This window comes from Macrobrachium nipponense, chromosome 2 (genome assembly GCF_015104395.2).
Source record: "Macrobrachium nipponense isolate FS-2020 chromosome 2, ASM1510439v2, whole genome shotgun sequence".
Lineage (NCBI taxonomy): Eukaryota > Metazoa > Arthropoda > Malacostraca > Decapoda > Palaemonidae > Macrobrachium > Macrobrachium nipponense.
This window is the reverse complement of record NC_087201.1, coordinates 52,073,326-52,088,680: the sequence shown is the minus strand read 5'-3', so window position 1 is coordinate 52,088,680 and position 15,355 is coordinate 52,073,326. Positions and strand designations below refer to the sequence as shown.

The window sequence follows — 15,355 nt, the reverse complement described above, 5'->3', positions numbered from 1 at the left end:
TAGGTAGCTATTTACAACACACTACTTTGTTACAGATCATACACTTGTGGATTTTCAAACAAAATGTCTGAGCTAAACCAAGGTGATGGTGTGTGTGTGTGTGTGTGGGGGGGGGGGTGGGGGGGGGGGGGGGGGGGCAGTCTTTGCTAACTTTCAAGCAAGCGAGCTTGTGGCCATTAATGGATACCCAGTTCTCTTGTCCCTGGAGTTAGAGCATTGATGTTTTTGTATAATGCGATTTCGGATGAAATTGGATGAAATTGGGCCCCATGTAAGTGGACATTCATAGAGGCTTGTGGGTGTCATTGCATAAGACAAAACAGCACAGTGACACTTCTACGCAGAGTACAGCTTCTTTGCTTCCCTGTAGGCTTGCATCTAAGGGTGGGTACCTTAACGACAAGGTTAGGTTCCAAGATTAAAAAATAGCCCTCATGTCCTCATTTGGTTGCAGAGGCATTATTTTCAACGGTAAGTTTAGGTTAGGTTAGGTTGGGGCTAAGAAAGTCTGGTTCCATGAACTGGCACTGGAATCATCATCATTCAAGACATATTTAAATCTTGAGTTGGAACATACCTATTTGGATAGCTAAATGAATGTAGTGCATTTCATTCACTGAAACGAACCTAACTGACGTAGCCTAGCACTAAAAGAAAAAATGAACTTGAGAAATGAAAAATACTGTACTAGCCTATAAATGCATTAATTTTATTCTTCATATATTCAATAATTTAACAGTGTAATATTGTAGTTACGCACTCATAGCTACTTATTCTTAAAAATACCATCAACTAACATGAATTTTTGGTAGATCTATATAACTATTCCGCGGCAAGCTAGACTATGGCAGTTGCAGTTTTTCTATGCAGTTTTACCTCCTGAACAAGAATTTCGAGTAATATTTATTCGGCCGACTGTAATTTACCTTTGAACTCTATCCTACGGTAAAGGAGACCAGATGGGAATCCGGGGTTTATAGTCTAGCTCGCCCAGGAATGCTTACACAGAAATACCTTTTTTCATTTTTTATTTAAATGAATACATCTTAAACCAGGTAGGGTGGTTGAGACACCGCAAAGATCTGTCGGCCAATTTATAACTAGTACATGTCTTCCTCTCTCTCAGCCCAGAGGCTGAGAATAGGGTAAAAGGTAAACTACTGAATGGGCGGCTCTACCATAGCGCGACCACCTTCCCGAAAATCGAAAATTATGGTCTTCATTTGTGACTTGGGAGAAAAAACTTACTTCAAGAGGAAAGAAGTGTTCTCGAGCTGTTGCTTCGACGGACGCTTTCGTCTTAACCAGTTTCAAAACATTACCACTTGCTACAGCGAAAGTACAACGCCCACCACCACAACACACTGTCTCTCGCTACAGTATCTTATCTGATAGGACTGCCAAAGTAGTATACTCAAATGTACTGTACACCTATTCTTCCGTGTGCGTGATAATACACGTAGGTAAGTTTGACTTTAAGGTATCTAAACTTTGCGCTTTCCTTTCTGTCTCTCACGATAAACGATTTTTCTGTTATTTTAGGTACAAATAATAAAAGTGCATGGTAACATATAGTGTAGATTGTTAGAAACAAACACCAGAATGGCAACCAAAATGAGAATCTAATTCAATCACCGGCACGTTTATCAAACTAATTGGCTTAGGTATACCTAGCTATAATAATTCCCTGCCAGTTCTCTGCCACTTAGTACTACCCATATGAATAAAAACCACCAACGATCAGCAAATCCGGAGCAACAACATCAGCAAGGACTAACAATTTGACAAACAGAAGGGAAGTAGAAGACCTGTTGCAAGGCAGGGTAGTTGTAACTTCTAATTAAGGTGATTGCACCTGGAGCGAAGGAAATTAACTCGTCGGAATCTCTTGCCTGCATAGGCCCCGTCCCCTTTACGCCAGCGCTCCACAGGCTTGTTGTAATTATTATAATAATAGTAATTTAATTGAAATGTAATTATTTACACATTTTAAGGTAATTGTAATCGTACTACTTTATTTCTTTTTAATATTAATTTTAGTTGCAATTGTAATTTGATAATAGGACTGGTAATTATAATTGTAACTGTGGTTGACATAAAGCATAATGTAATTACGCCAAGGCTGACTGACGGAAATTCGTCTGCTAAACTGAAGAATGTTTTTATTGTTGTTGAAGATTAAGCCAGCCTTGTGTTGGCACGGGATCTTGCTCCTAGAGCAGCCCGTAACAACTGAAGAAGTCATACTACAGTTATGACGTCCCCTACAGAAATATTTCTTGGCAAGCAATGAAAATGTACAAATTTCCTTGTTTTTCTTTATTTATGTGGCACAAGACACTATAGTTTAGCTATGTTAAAATGTCAGCACAGTTAAAAAGTCCGTCTATTCGCTTCTAGCATGGTATAAATAGTGTTGTCACTGTAGTGAGGAGCTTAGTAACGTCACTCATAGCTAGCCAATCAGGACAAAGAAGCAGTTTTCAAGTACGGCTTGGTTTTTATTGTTTTTTTTTTTATTATTGTCAGTATCAGTATCAGGAATATAAAAAAAAGATTTAAACTTTCATTTAAGCTTGCGAAGCTATTTTTATAGCTAAACTTAAAAAAACAAACAGGTAAAAATCATATTTTGGTTTGTGTTACTACAGCATTCTATGGGGATGAGCTACCTCTTTCTCTAGATACCTTGGTGCAAGGGTCAGCGATAGGCATGTTTACTATGCATTGCATTAACGCAGTGTTGCATACAAAATTTCAAAACATCTGCAGGATACCCCGTTTATGGTTCCATGCCCTTTTCATTCATCTAGAGTTTTTCTGTGTATTTGCACACTATAAGCAACAACTTCGGACAATTCAAAGAACCTTCAATCAACTACTACATGTGTTCTGAACACAAAATAATATATATATATATATATATATATATATATATATATATATATATATATAATATATATGTGTGTGTGTGTGTGTGTGTGTGTGTGTGTGTGTGTGTGTGTGTGTGTGTGTGTGTGTGTGTGTGTAGGGTAGTTCCCCTAAGTAACTACAAATACAAAAATACGAAGTATACAAATTTTTTTTACTTTACAAAACATATTAAAAAAATAAGGTTACTGATTACTGTATTAACTTTGTTTGGTATATCTACAGCCCATCACAAGGATGATTCTGTCATTGGTGAGCCCTTGAATGTTTTATAATTATCTTTGTGTTTTCTCGTCAGTATCGTAGCTCCAGCAGACTAGGAGTCTATTTAGTTTTTTTAAATTTGCTTTTTTCTTATACGGTCATTTCAGGCGGTATTTTGTTGTACCTGTAGTCTTGGTGCGCAATGTTCCAGTGAAGAAGGCGCATCAGGCAACCAACCCCTTAATGTAGGGATAACGGTGGGAAAGAAAAAGTGTTACATTACATAATTACTATACTGCACACTCTAGTGAAACTTATCACAAGAGAAAAGGATCATGGAACTATAAACATGGAATGGAGATGAACATATAAATGTGTTGATGCTGATTGTCACTGGGAGGAGTCATAGGAAAAAGTGGAGATGACGCTGAATTAGGGCTGGATCACACATCGGCGACTAGAGCCCGTGACAGTCATAATGGCTCAGCTTTACGACTATTGTGGATCTTGGGGAAAAAAAGGAAAATCAGCTGATTACAACAAAAGTATGACGCTTACAATGTACAATTACGAATGTCGAGATGAGATTTGTGGTGTTTGTTTGGTGTTTTTACGTTGCATGGAACCACTGGTTATTCAGCAACGGGACCAGCGGCTTTACATGACTTCCGAACCACGTCGAGAGTGAACTTCTATCACCAGAAATACACATCTCTCACTCCTCAATGGAATGTCCGGGAATCGAACCCGTGACCACCTAGGTGAGAAGCAAACATCAAACCATCCACGCCACTGAGGCGCTGAGATTTGTGATGTACGTAGACGTACACATATGTCACCGATGATCTAGGACACACTAAACTTTAATGTTTTTTGGGGGGACGGCGACTGACATAAATGCAATTTCATCAGACGTAGGTCAATTACAACATACGTAATATGGAATCAGACATAGGTGACTTACGTAGTCTGTATCATCAACGTGTTACAAGTGGGAATGAGTGCCCATTCCAGGCACTACTGACAGAAGCACAAGATGGACGAACAGGAAGTTGTGAAGACTGATCAATATTTGGACGTGATGTTAGACACTTTAAATGATGAACCTGTATTTGCACTTGCCATGGTGGATCATTACTTTGCCATCTTGATGGTAAGAATAATGAAAAAATACTGAAAATACAGAAGGAACAAAAGTGCAAGAAGCAAAGAAATGAAGCAGGAGATGCCGGATGTAGTCCTGCTTACAAAGAGGACAGAAGAAAGGTCACTACAACGTGAAAGAATTGGCAATTGAATCTCCATGACTGTACTACTGGAACTCTCCCAGGATAACAGAGGAGTTCTTCCATGAAATTGTTGAGCGGGTCTTGTCCTATGGAGAACCCATACCCTGCACGAAATCTGACAGCCCATGAGCGCATCTTTAATTACTCTGAGCAGGTCAAGTCGTAAAGTGGAGAGTGCTTTTGGTATGCTAGCAAACGGGTAGATAATGTTAACAATTATTACACTGACTTTGTTTGGTCTGCTTATTTAAGAGCGTATTAATATGAAACACCTTTTATATACCATTTCTTTTCTACAGAAATAATACGTATTCAACATGAAGAAATAGTATGTATTTAACAGGAAATACCTTTTCATATACCATCTGATAATGAACCCTTGAGGTAGGCCAATAAAAAAATGCACCTGGTGCAAGAAAAAAAATCCGAAGAATTTTCCCTACCTTTCACGGGGCCTCTTTTACAAGATAATTGTAAATGTTACCAAGTTATACATTTTTTTTCTAATAAACAATATCAAAACGATAAGAATTAAAATCAGTAACAAATTCTGAGTACATTTGTTGTAAAATTTACGTAAATTTATTGAGATCAAAGATGCAGTAACTTTTTGGGATTGTACATGTCTGTTCTAATATTTATTTGCACTTTGATTTGCAAAATTACAATTATAACTGTCATATTATCATAAAAGATAAGAACTAAAACCAACAGCAATCCCTGGGTAGTATATTTATGAGCTATGTATATAATAAGAGAGAGAGGCAACACATTTGTTTTGAATTGTATTCAGTGTCATGAAATACTTATAGTTCTATATATATGTGAGATGAAAGGGGGTTATAATTAATAATATATTTTAATATGCCCAATGTGAATGTGCTGTGACCTTTTTGGGAGCGCAGATACCATAAGAGACAGAGCCGAAGCAACGACCTGAGAAAGCTGATAAACCATTTCTGATGCAAAGTTAAGCGGGTCAACGTTCGTCAGTTCATGGGGTCTTGTTCAAGTGCCTTTGAAAAACTGGCTGCGACCAGTTACATGGGACGTTGACAAAGTGTGCATTCATATGTACGTGTGCGCCTCTTCCATTCTTAATGGCATCTTTAGCCAAGTCTATGGGGGAGACTTTCAGAGAGGTCCGTGAGAGAAAGGCAGAATGCTGGGGACAGCTCTGCAAAAGTTTATTTACTTCTGTGTGTAATTTCTGGGCTGGAGATGGGTAAGTGTTATATTACTTTAGCCAAAGGGATGGCTTGTTGTCTGTTTGACATTTGTAAAAATGTCATATTCCATTTAAGCTATTGACTTTGTCTTTACAAGTGCTTATACTTAATTGTGTGTTCTCCTGTCTTTGTAACAGACAATTCTGGCAAGGGGACCGAGAGTCCTAGGGGGCCGAGGGTCCCGGGTGGAGAGATTGGTGTGACTAATTACTGATTAAGACATTTACATATTGGGGGTTTAACTAAGTTAGTTAGTCTGTGAGACTTGAGTTATTATTTTTCCATTGTTAAATAAATGTTATATTTTTCCATATCTCTGACTCTCATTTGATGACCTGTTAGAATGGAGAGAGAGAGAGCGGAAGCTGTGCGGGTGGTCACTTAGAGAGAGAGAGAGAGAGCGAAGGCTATGCCAGTGGTCGCTTGGAGAGAGAGAGAGAGAGAGAGAGAGAGAGAGAGAGAGAGAGAGAGAGATTGTGTGTTATCAGTTTGCCTAACGCTTCGGGTTTCACGCATACCAAATAAATACGAGATTCTTATCTCGTAACAGTGGTGGCAGCGATTTAAGGGGCTTTTATATATTTTATAAGCTGCAGGTACGCTAATGAAGAGTCAGGTGACCAGTTAGACAGGGGTTATGATCATGTCACAGACATAATGCTTAGCGGTGGTTTTCCAACGACAAAGCCTTTTGTGGGATTGTAGAAAATTATTAGATTGTTAGATTTCGGTTACTAAGTGAAAGATAATGAAAAATATCCGTCCGTTAACTATGGCAGTGATGGGAGAGAAATTGAACTGGACTCAGCATTTTGCCCAGGGCGGTCTGCCTCGAAGGAGCTACACTCAGTGTGGCTTGTGCGTGTGATATCGAGTGCATCCCGAGATGCCCGTGAGTGTGTTGTTAGCGTGTCTTGCGCAAATTCTGAGTTTTTTTTTTTCATTATGAAGTGGTAAGTGTTAAAGAACCTTTTTTTAGTCTTGGGGAGGGTTTTTTGAATCATTCAGTGTTATGGGATTGGTTTAAGGTACCAAATTTTTTTTCCCATAGTAGCAGAAAGTGACGTGTTTTCTTTATTGGCACAGGTTTAGAAGAGACGCATTCGTCTTTGTTTAATGTATACGTGCGTACGAATAGTTTTCATGCGTGCAAATCTGTGTTTGGATTGCATTTTTTGCTTGGAGACAGAGAGCGCCCACTTGTTCTTGCGGGCTCAGCACATTTCTTCTAACCGACGCAGAGAGGCATTGCAAGGCGGGTAGTGGCTTGCCTTCGGGGGCATAGCATACTGGGAGGGTACTACTAGTGGTCTGCCTCGGGGGTATCGCTTGACGGGGGGGGAGTGTTAATGCTCGACGGAGGGTGAAGTTCTCTTCTTTTTTTTTCTCAGTGGGGGTGGACTCCTTCTTTTTGTATTGGGGTGTTGGGAGACGAATTTGCCCTTGACAATGAATTTTCAATGCAAGAAAATCAGCTGATACCGATTAGCTGATGATGTGAGATGCCCGTAGGGTCTTTTTTTAGAAAGAGATTTTCTTTCTCTTGAATGAAGAGATAAGGAAATGAAATGCATTGGATGTGTGTAAGTTTTCCTTATGCTTTAGAAGGCACAAATATAATGGGGACACAGAGATTATTATTTTTTTTATTGTGTTGGAGGGATTACCTTAAAATGCTGATGAGTGGTATTGTATCTGGTGTTGTATCTGATGATACCAGTGATTGGTGTTGATTGTTGTTGGTTGGTATCATGGGGGGGTGTGGCAATGGTGGTGTATACTGTGGGTTTGGCAATACTAGTGTATACGGGGGAATTGCACCCTTACTTGAGATCTTTGCAGGAGATTTATTATTATTATTAATAATTATTATTACTACTTCAGATATTTTACGGGAGGGTTACTTAAGTAGAATTATCATTACTTGAGACATATTTTACGAGAGATTTAAAATATTTCATGGGAGATTATTTTATAATTACTACAGATAATTATATTATGGAGAATTATTACAGTGAATTATGGGAGAAGTTTTGTGGTTAATTATTTATTGAGTTTTTATAACTTCAGAGAACATGTCAGGCATTCATGAGTGATGAATCTGACTGAATCTTGATGAATCTGGCTGAACTTTCTGGTGAATTTTGTGCTGAATTTTTGGAGAATGGACAAGCATTAACATTGGTAATGTTTTTTATACTAATGCTAGTGATTTTGATGATGGCAATTTTGGTGATACTGCTGATAATGATACTTCTGATACTGATTTTTTTATATACTAATACCTGGGTGCTGTAATGCTATTGAGGGTGGTGTTGTTTTTTTTTTTTTTTTAAATTGGGAGGAACTAACAACACATTTTTTCTGTTTTTCTTTTTTTTATGAGTTCAGCAGATAATTGCTTGACATCTACATGAGTCACGGGGGATAATTAACAATGCCTTTGATTTTGCTTTTCTCCTTTTTTAAAAGTTAGCCATCGCTGACACAAGTTTTTTTTTTATCGTGGATGAATTTGAATTTATTTTTTCTCTCCAGTTTATGAGAATTTTTTTGATATCTTAGTTCGTGACAGAGTCATTGTTCGGGAACGTGTCTGTGTTTTCAGCTGTCTGATGCTGCAGAGATATATGGAAGAATTTTTACATTTTTTTTAATGCATACGTAATAGCACTACATTTTTCTCTTTCTGGATATTTGTGTTCCAGAAATTGTGAGTTTCTTGCACAAAACATTTGTTGTATTTGTGACAACTTTGCCAGAGATAGGAAACTTGGCTAAGTTTTCTAATGGACTATGTCGTAGTGCATATGGAGAAGTCTTGGCTTAGACATTGAATTTGGAGTTTTGTTATAATGAGTTGTGGCACATTGGTGATTTTTTCTAGAATTTCCTGGACAATTTTATTTGCCGAGTTTTTGCCCTTTTTCAGCAGTTATGCTAAGGAGAGAGTTTATAGTTTTTGACTATAACATTAAGTTATTCTCTGGAGAATTGGAAGTATATAATTTTGGAGTTATAATTTGAGATATGATACATTGGAGATATATTTTTGGCCATTTGATATTTGCCAATGGTGGTGAGAGCTATGGTTAGTTCAATTATTTTGCAGCCATCTTTGTTGCAAATGGAGACACATTTTTGAGGAGATATATGGGGCAATATTTTGTGAGTGTGTCAGCTGGATGCTTTGAGTGCACATTTTTTTGGAGATGGGATTTCATTTTTTGATTATCCTGCTTGGAGATATATATATTTTTGGAGACCTGTTTTATTCCACATGGAGTTATTGGTGAAATAGAGGTAAGTATTTTTATTTGCCGAAATAGAGGTGAATATTTTTTATTCCTGGAATAGTGATTTTTTATTAACACGTGGTTATTGGAGAAATAAGAGGGAATATGGTGGGGTGGTTATTAATTAAATGGAGGAAATATTTTATCACCGGAGTGGTTTTATTATTAATATGGTGAAATATATATATACGGAGGTGGAATTGATCTTTGGCGGGTGACCTATTTTGTGGTTATGGAGTTCTTTCTCGAACCTAGAGAAGAGTTCTGTGGTTCTTTCTTTTTGGTTTCGTGACTAATTGGAGGTGAGTGGCATTACTGCATTGTGGTCCTGTGGAGATGTTGTGCATTTTTTATGTTCACAAGTGTGTTATTTTTGGAGGCATATAATTGCCGAATTACGAGTTTATCGTAGTTTTATTTATACCGGATAGGTGATAATTTTTTTTTTATAATTGAGCAGTCATGTGAGAGTTACGTCTTCGAGACAATTTTTGAACACATTAGTCACATCCTGGAGTTAATTTACTGAAATGTGCTTACTTCGTGTCAGTATAGAACCTTTTTTTGATTGACCGATGACTTGACTGACATACTAACTCACCATAATCTTCGTTCCCCGACGCTAGCAAGACGTCCACTAGCCGTGCAGAGATGTTGCTGTCGTTTATCCAGGGTGATTACGAGAGTTTCTACGAGTCTACAGAGTTCTACAGCATTTTTTTATCTACAGAAGCCATTAGAAATCTTCTGCAGGGAGGGAGACATTCCGTCTTCCTACAGCATACTACAGTCGGTGCTGGAAGTTGCAGACAAAGAGGGGTGTTCAAGAATCCAAAATGAGAGAAAATTCACAGTGTTAGTTGAGATGAAGCATGATAGACTTTACTTTATAACGCCAGAGACGTGCAGTTATTACTTTTTTTTTTTGAGCCGGGCAATGTTTTCTTATGTATGAGCTCTTTTGTGACCATTTGCAGGCAGGAGCTAGCAATTTTGGGTGGCCGAGCTCTGTGAGATGAAAGGGGGTTATAATTAATCATATATTTAATATGCCAATGTGATGTGCTGTGACCTTTTTGGAATGTGCAGATTACCCATAGAGACAGAGCCGAAGCAACGACCTGAGAAAGCTGATAAATCATTTCTGATGCAAAGTTAAGCGGGTCAACGTTCGTCAGTTCATGGGGTCTTGTTCAAGTGCCTTTGAAAAACTGGCTGCGACCAGTTACATGGGACGTTGACAAAGTGTGCATTCATATGTACGAGTGCGTCTCTTCCATTCTTAATGGCATCTTTAGCCAAGTCTATGGGGGAGACTTTCAGAGAGGTCCGTGAGAGAAAGGCAGAATGCTGGGGATAGCTCTGCAAAAGTTTATTTACTTCTGTGTGTAATTTCTGGGCTGGAGATGGGTAAGTGTTATATTGCTTTAGCCAAAGGGATGGCTTGTTGTCTGTTTGACATTTGTAAAAATGTCATATTCCATTTAAGCTATTGACTTTGTCTTTACAAGTGCTTATACTTAATTGTGTGTTCTCCTGTCTTTGTAACAGACGATTCTGGCAAGAGGACCGAGAGTCCTAGGGGGCCGAGGGTCCCGGGTGGAGAGATTGGTGTGACTAATTACTGATTAAGACATTTACATATTGGGGGTTTAACTAAGTTAGTTAGTCTGTGAGACTTGAGTTATTATTTTTCCATTGTTAAATAAATGTTATATTTTTCCATATTTCTGACTCTCATTTGATGACCTGTTAGAATGGAGAGAGAGAGAGCGGAGGCTGTGCGGGTGATCACTTAGAGCGAGAGAGAGCGAAGGCTATGCCAGCAGTCGCTTGGGGAGAGAGAGAGAGATTGTGTTATCAGTTTGCCTAATGCTTCGGGTTTCACGCGTAACAAATAAATACGAGATTCCTATCTCGTAACATATATTTCATTTAAGGATTGAGAGATTCGGCCATAAGAGTATATAAAAATACTGAAAATCTTGAATCCCATATATGTATATGCTAATCAAAACATAAAAATATAGGCAGCTTTGTCTATAAAATTCTGCTCTTGAGCTTTGTTTTTATAGCTGGGAATGCTAGTTTCCCAATGTGGCTACTGCGCACCCCTTCCATGCAGTTTGAGGGTTTACCAATTACGTATGTCGGAAGAGCTATACTACGTCGAAAGAGCTCTTGACAGTTGACGTGGCTAGACTGCGATAACAACGTTCAACAGCTAGTTGTCGCAATCACTTGCCGGAGGCCCAGAAACGACGACTGTGAGAGCACACATGAAGATTTTGGTCGTAATTCGGCTTTTACGACGGCCGTGGGCTTAATTCGCCGATGTGTGATTTAGCCTTTATTCACCAATGTGTGTTCCAGCCTATACGTGAAGCTATGTACACTAGCGCGTTGCGTGTGGACAAAAAGTGAGTGACTTGAAATAACATCCAAGGCAGACTGCCTGCCACCTGAGTGCACGTGCCACGACCCGTGAATGACAACCATGGCGTGGATCAGCTTATGTTTACTTCAATAAACTTGACAACCCTTCAAACTACCCTTACCTGACAGTGGTGTAATGAACCCCAGTAGTTTCTGTGATATTTAAAATTAGCGCTAAAATATGTGGATGCCGGGAGGCTACAAATTCGGTAACTAAAAGAAACCGTTTTACAACGTAGCTATGCTATGTTACCAAGGACAAAATAAATCAAGCAACATCTGATCGTCTGCTGTGTTTGAAAATATTACCCATGCCATCAATTGCACATGCTATGAAAATACAGTTAAAACCATAGCAAATAAGAGTTGTAAACAGTTAGCATGTGTAGAACCGTACCGATAGTACAATGCAGTGACATACAGTTATCCTAGGGATATGAAAAGCGATCTACTTAACCAGAAACACTCGCAACAGTGGGTGGCATGTCTCCAAGATTACTATCGACCAATATGAAATAAAAGATCGCCACGGATTATGTAAATCAATGGCTATAAAAAATAAGACTTAAATTATGCAGTTTTTGGGGAAAAGGCTAAAAGAAATCACACGTAGAGAAAAAAAATTGTAAAGACCTACAACATCTATAAACACCCAATCCCTTTAAAAGGAAAAGAAAAAAGTAAAAGAAAACTGGTGTGACAACACCAAAAGGACGCTGTTGATTAGCGCTGACTTAATACGTTAGAAAAGAATAAAAGGAGTAAAACCTTAAAATTTACATGGAAGTAAACGAAATTTTAGAGCATATCTCACTTTTTCTGTCCTGCATAATTTAGTATAGAGCAGATTTAGTTTTTTGTAGCAGCCATACCATGAAGATGAAAACGGATTAATAGTTATTATCTTACTTCTCAAAGCTTTGTTTGCAAAAGAAACCGAAAATGTCGAAGATTTTGTCAAAAGCTTATCATACCTCGTCGAAACGAAACAAGCAAGCAAACGGGCTTTTTCAAAGACTCATCCCTTACAGAGGTGTCGTGGTGGGGTGGGGGTGGCATATGTCCCCGGGCGCAGCATCGAGGGAGCACCAAATTTAAGTTTGGAAGACATCTATTTTGGGGGAAATGGAGTGATGAAACCGGTGACTTAGAATCTTAAAGATTTTATGAGTTTTCAGTATATATTTTACATTAAATGAAGATTTACTGCCTTTAATGTTCATTATATATAAATGTAATCATTATGTGTAAATTACTATACTATCAAATTTTATTACGTATTTATAAAATAAGTGGTTCAGTGACTGAGTCAGTACAAAAATATTGGATAGTTACTCTCATTAATCAGTGTTTCGTTTTCTTTCGTGAGCTTTTTTTTTTTTTTTTTTTGCATAACGAACTGCAGACTACATTTATTTCTGCATTTTCATAATGCTGAGGCTGATGTTATTATCAATACATAAAGTATTTTTATTTATTTATCTTTTGCAACGAAAAATATAGTAATAAATTTTATTTCTACAACTTCTTTCATTCTCGAATGAGAAAGACGTCAGTCACAGCAACACTGTCCCAGGCCCCAGAAGTAGACTTAAATCAATTTTACTAATACTAGACTAGGAAGTAATTGCTGGTTTGTCTTAAGCGGCTATTACAAGGATAAGTTTTGCGTGAGCACAGCACCTGGTATTCCATCATCTCACCGTGCTCAGACTAGCATAATCACGATATACTGCTCAAACAAAGTCTCCATGGTGTTCCATAAATATATACATGTATAAACATAACGAAAGAAAAAGTGAGTTAATTCGATTTCCTGTATATGCATACAGTACTGATAAAACTTAGTACATTGTAATAGGTAGAATTAAAAAAAGAAAGACAAATTTTTCTAATGGCTATATAAATAATCCCTCAGTTCTTTTGGATATTAAGGAGTTGCTACCTACAACCAATGAAGCATACTACACCAAAGAAAGCTGCATTAATATGGCAAGTTTCTATGACACTGACTTAGATGACTTGGAACTGTTCAGCCAAATTGTAGATTGCAGAATGCTGCTTAAAACACGAGATGATGTTCTGATCACTGACCCACAGGAATTACTTTGTTTCCTTGTACAATATGGGGATGAAAGGGTTTTCCCAAAACTTCGAGTTTCCCTTCACATACTGCTGACCACTGTAGTATCAATTGCTAGTTGCGAGCGATCATTTAGTAAGTTGAAACTGATCTTGTCCCATATGCGAACATCTATGGGGCAAGAAAGATTGTCAGCTTTAACTGTACTAAGTGTAGAGCAAGAGATCGCAAACAAAATAAACTTTGATGATTTGATAAACAAATTTGCGGCTGTAAAAGCTAGAAAGATAAAAATGTAAACATATTGTAGTGCATTAATACTTAATGTCCTACAAATCATCGTCAATCCTTTTCTTTGATTAGGTTTTCTGTTACCAATATCTGTCCAATTATCTTTACATTCTAATACCTTTATACCGTTTTATTTTCTTGCATATGGTTTGATCCTAATCTTTTTGTTTTTATTATTTTGACGCATGTTAAACACTGTAAAGAAAAGTAGGTGTATAGGTAGTGAACTAATTCATTTTGTTCTTATCAGTTTTCTTTTCGGGTATTATAACTATTAAGTCTACCACAAAATCTATTCATTTTCTATTATTGACTTCTATGCTGGCAACAAATTGCATAGTTTCATAATTTTCTTAGCACCCTGTTTTCCCTATATAATGTTTAGCTCCTTCTTTAGTCAAATTGATTTCATTTGCCATTTGTCTTTGGTTATTAAGAGTTACTGGTTACTGTGATGCTTTACTATAATCGACATTTTAGTTATCAACGTTTGGGAATTTCTCTATGAGGGTTAATGATTAATTAATTACAGTACATCTATTATATCATTCCAGAATATAAGCATGCAAATTAGAATGTTTTGTTTTCACCACTATATCTAAAATAACGAAGGCCAAAATTTCCTGCCCCCCGAGCGCCAGTAAGCCTCACGACGCTACCTGAACGCTACTAGTTTACAGCTATCCTCGACAGTTTCATAACATGATGCAATCTTAGAAAATAAAATTGTTTATCCAAACATAAATAACTGATATATTTGAAATATCAGTAGGCAGTTTTACATCAAGATTTCACTCCTAAGCCTTGTACCAGCAAAATCAGATTTAAAGTGTGATTCTCGAAGGATTAGTAAATCCAGTTTAATTTCTACAACCCGTTAAGGGTACGAAGTATATCTTTTTGTAATTTATTGCACGAGTTTATGCACAAATGTGTACTTCACCGGGATTTTAATGTTCTTATCTTATCTAATAATAATAAAAATAGCTTTCTTTGTAACACTCCTGTTCTGTAATGAGTTCCTGTTTGATGAAGAACGGAAATGAGAATCCAACTTACCTGACATCCAAGAATCGATACAAGACTCCAAAAACGTTCCTCGTCAGAAATATAGCGTTAATATCAAAGAAAGTAGACCAAGAGTAGAAGAGTTTGACGGCAACCGTCCTATGAAGCCGAATGCTTCTGAAACTTGCGGCGAATACGTGGCTCTGTTTACTCCGGTGCTTGGTGACGGAATGTGGACTTGTGAAACACAAGTTGTGATGTGAAGCGCAGCGTTCCCCGATCCGCAGCAGAGTTGCCAGATATAAGAGTAAGAATTATTTTGCTTGACATGATTGATCAATTTACGCACGTAACAAAACTTTCATCGTCTGTTGGCCGATTGATATTCAGATATTTCTCGTGGGAAACGAAATGAAACCACCCTAGCATGAGGGAATTCAAAGGCTTGATTGATTTCACAACATATTGCCTAAGATGTTGAAAGTTAATGCCACGAACACGTTATTACAAAAAGAAAAAATAGAAGTCATTAACTTATAGCATATGATAAAAATGAAGATGATTAAATCTGCATCACATTGCATCAGA

The 15,355-nt window shown here is 37.6% G+C and overlaps 1 protein-coding gene across 2 annotated transcripts in view; it reads right to left on the bottom strand.

Moving 5' to 3' along the window:
* LOC135220574 (uncharacterized) overlaps positions 1–15,033 on the bottom strand; it is a 106,143-nt gene extending 91,110 nt beyond the window's left edge. The window contains exon 1 of one of the 2 annotated variants that reach the window (XM_064257817.1): positions 14,819–15,033. The gene's annotated coding sequence lies outside the window, so the exon portion shown is untranslated. Of the gene's footprint in view, positions 1–1,248; positions 1,651–14,818 lie in introns of those variants that run through there. The other variant, XM_064257818.1, reaches the window with a different exon arrangement.
* Positions 15,034–15,355: the final 322 nt, after the last annotated feature.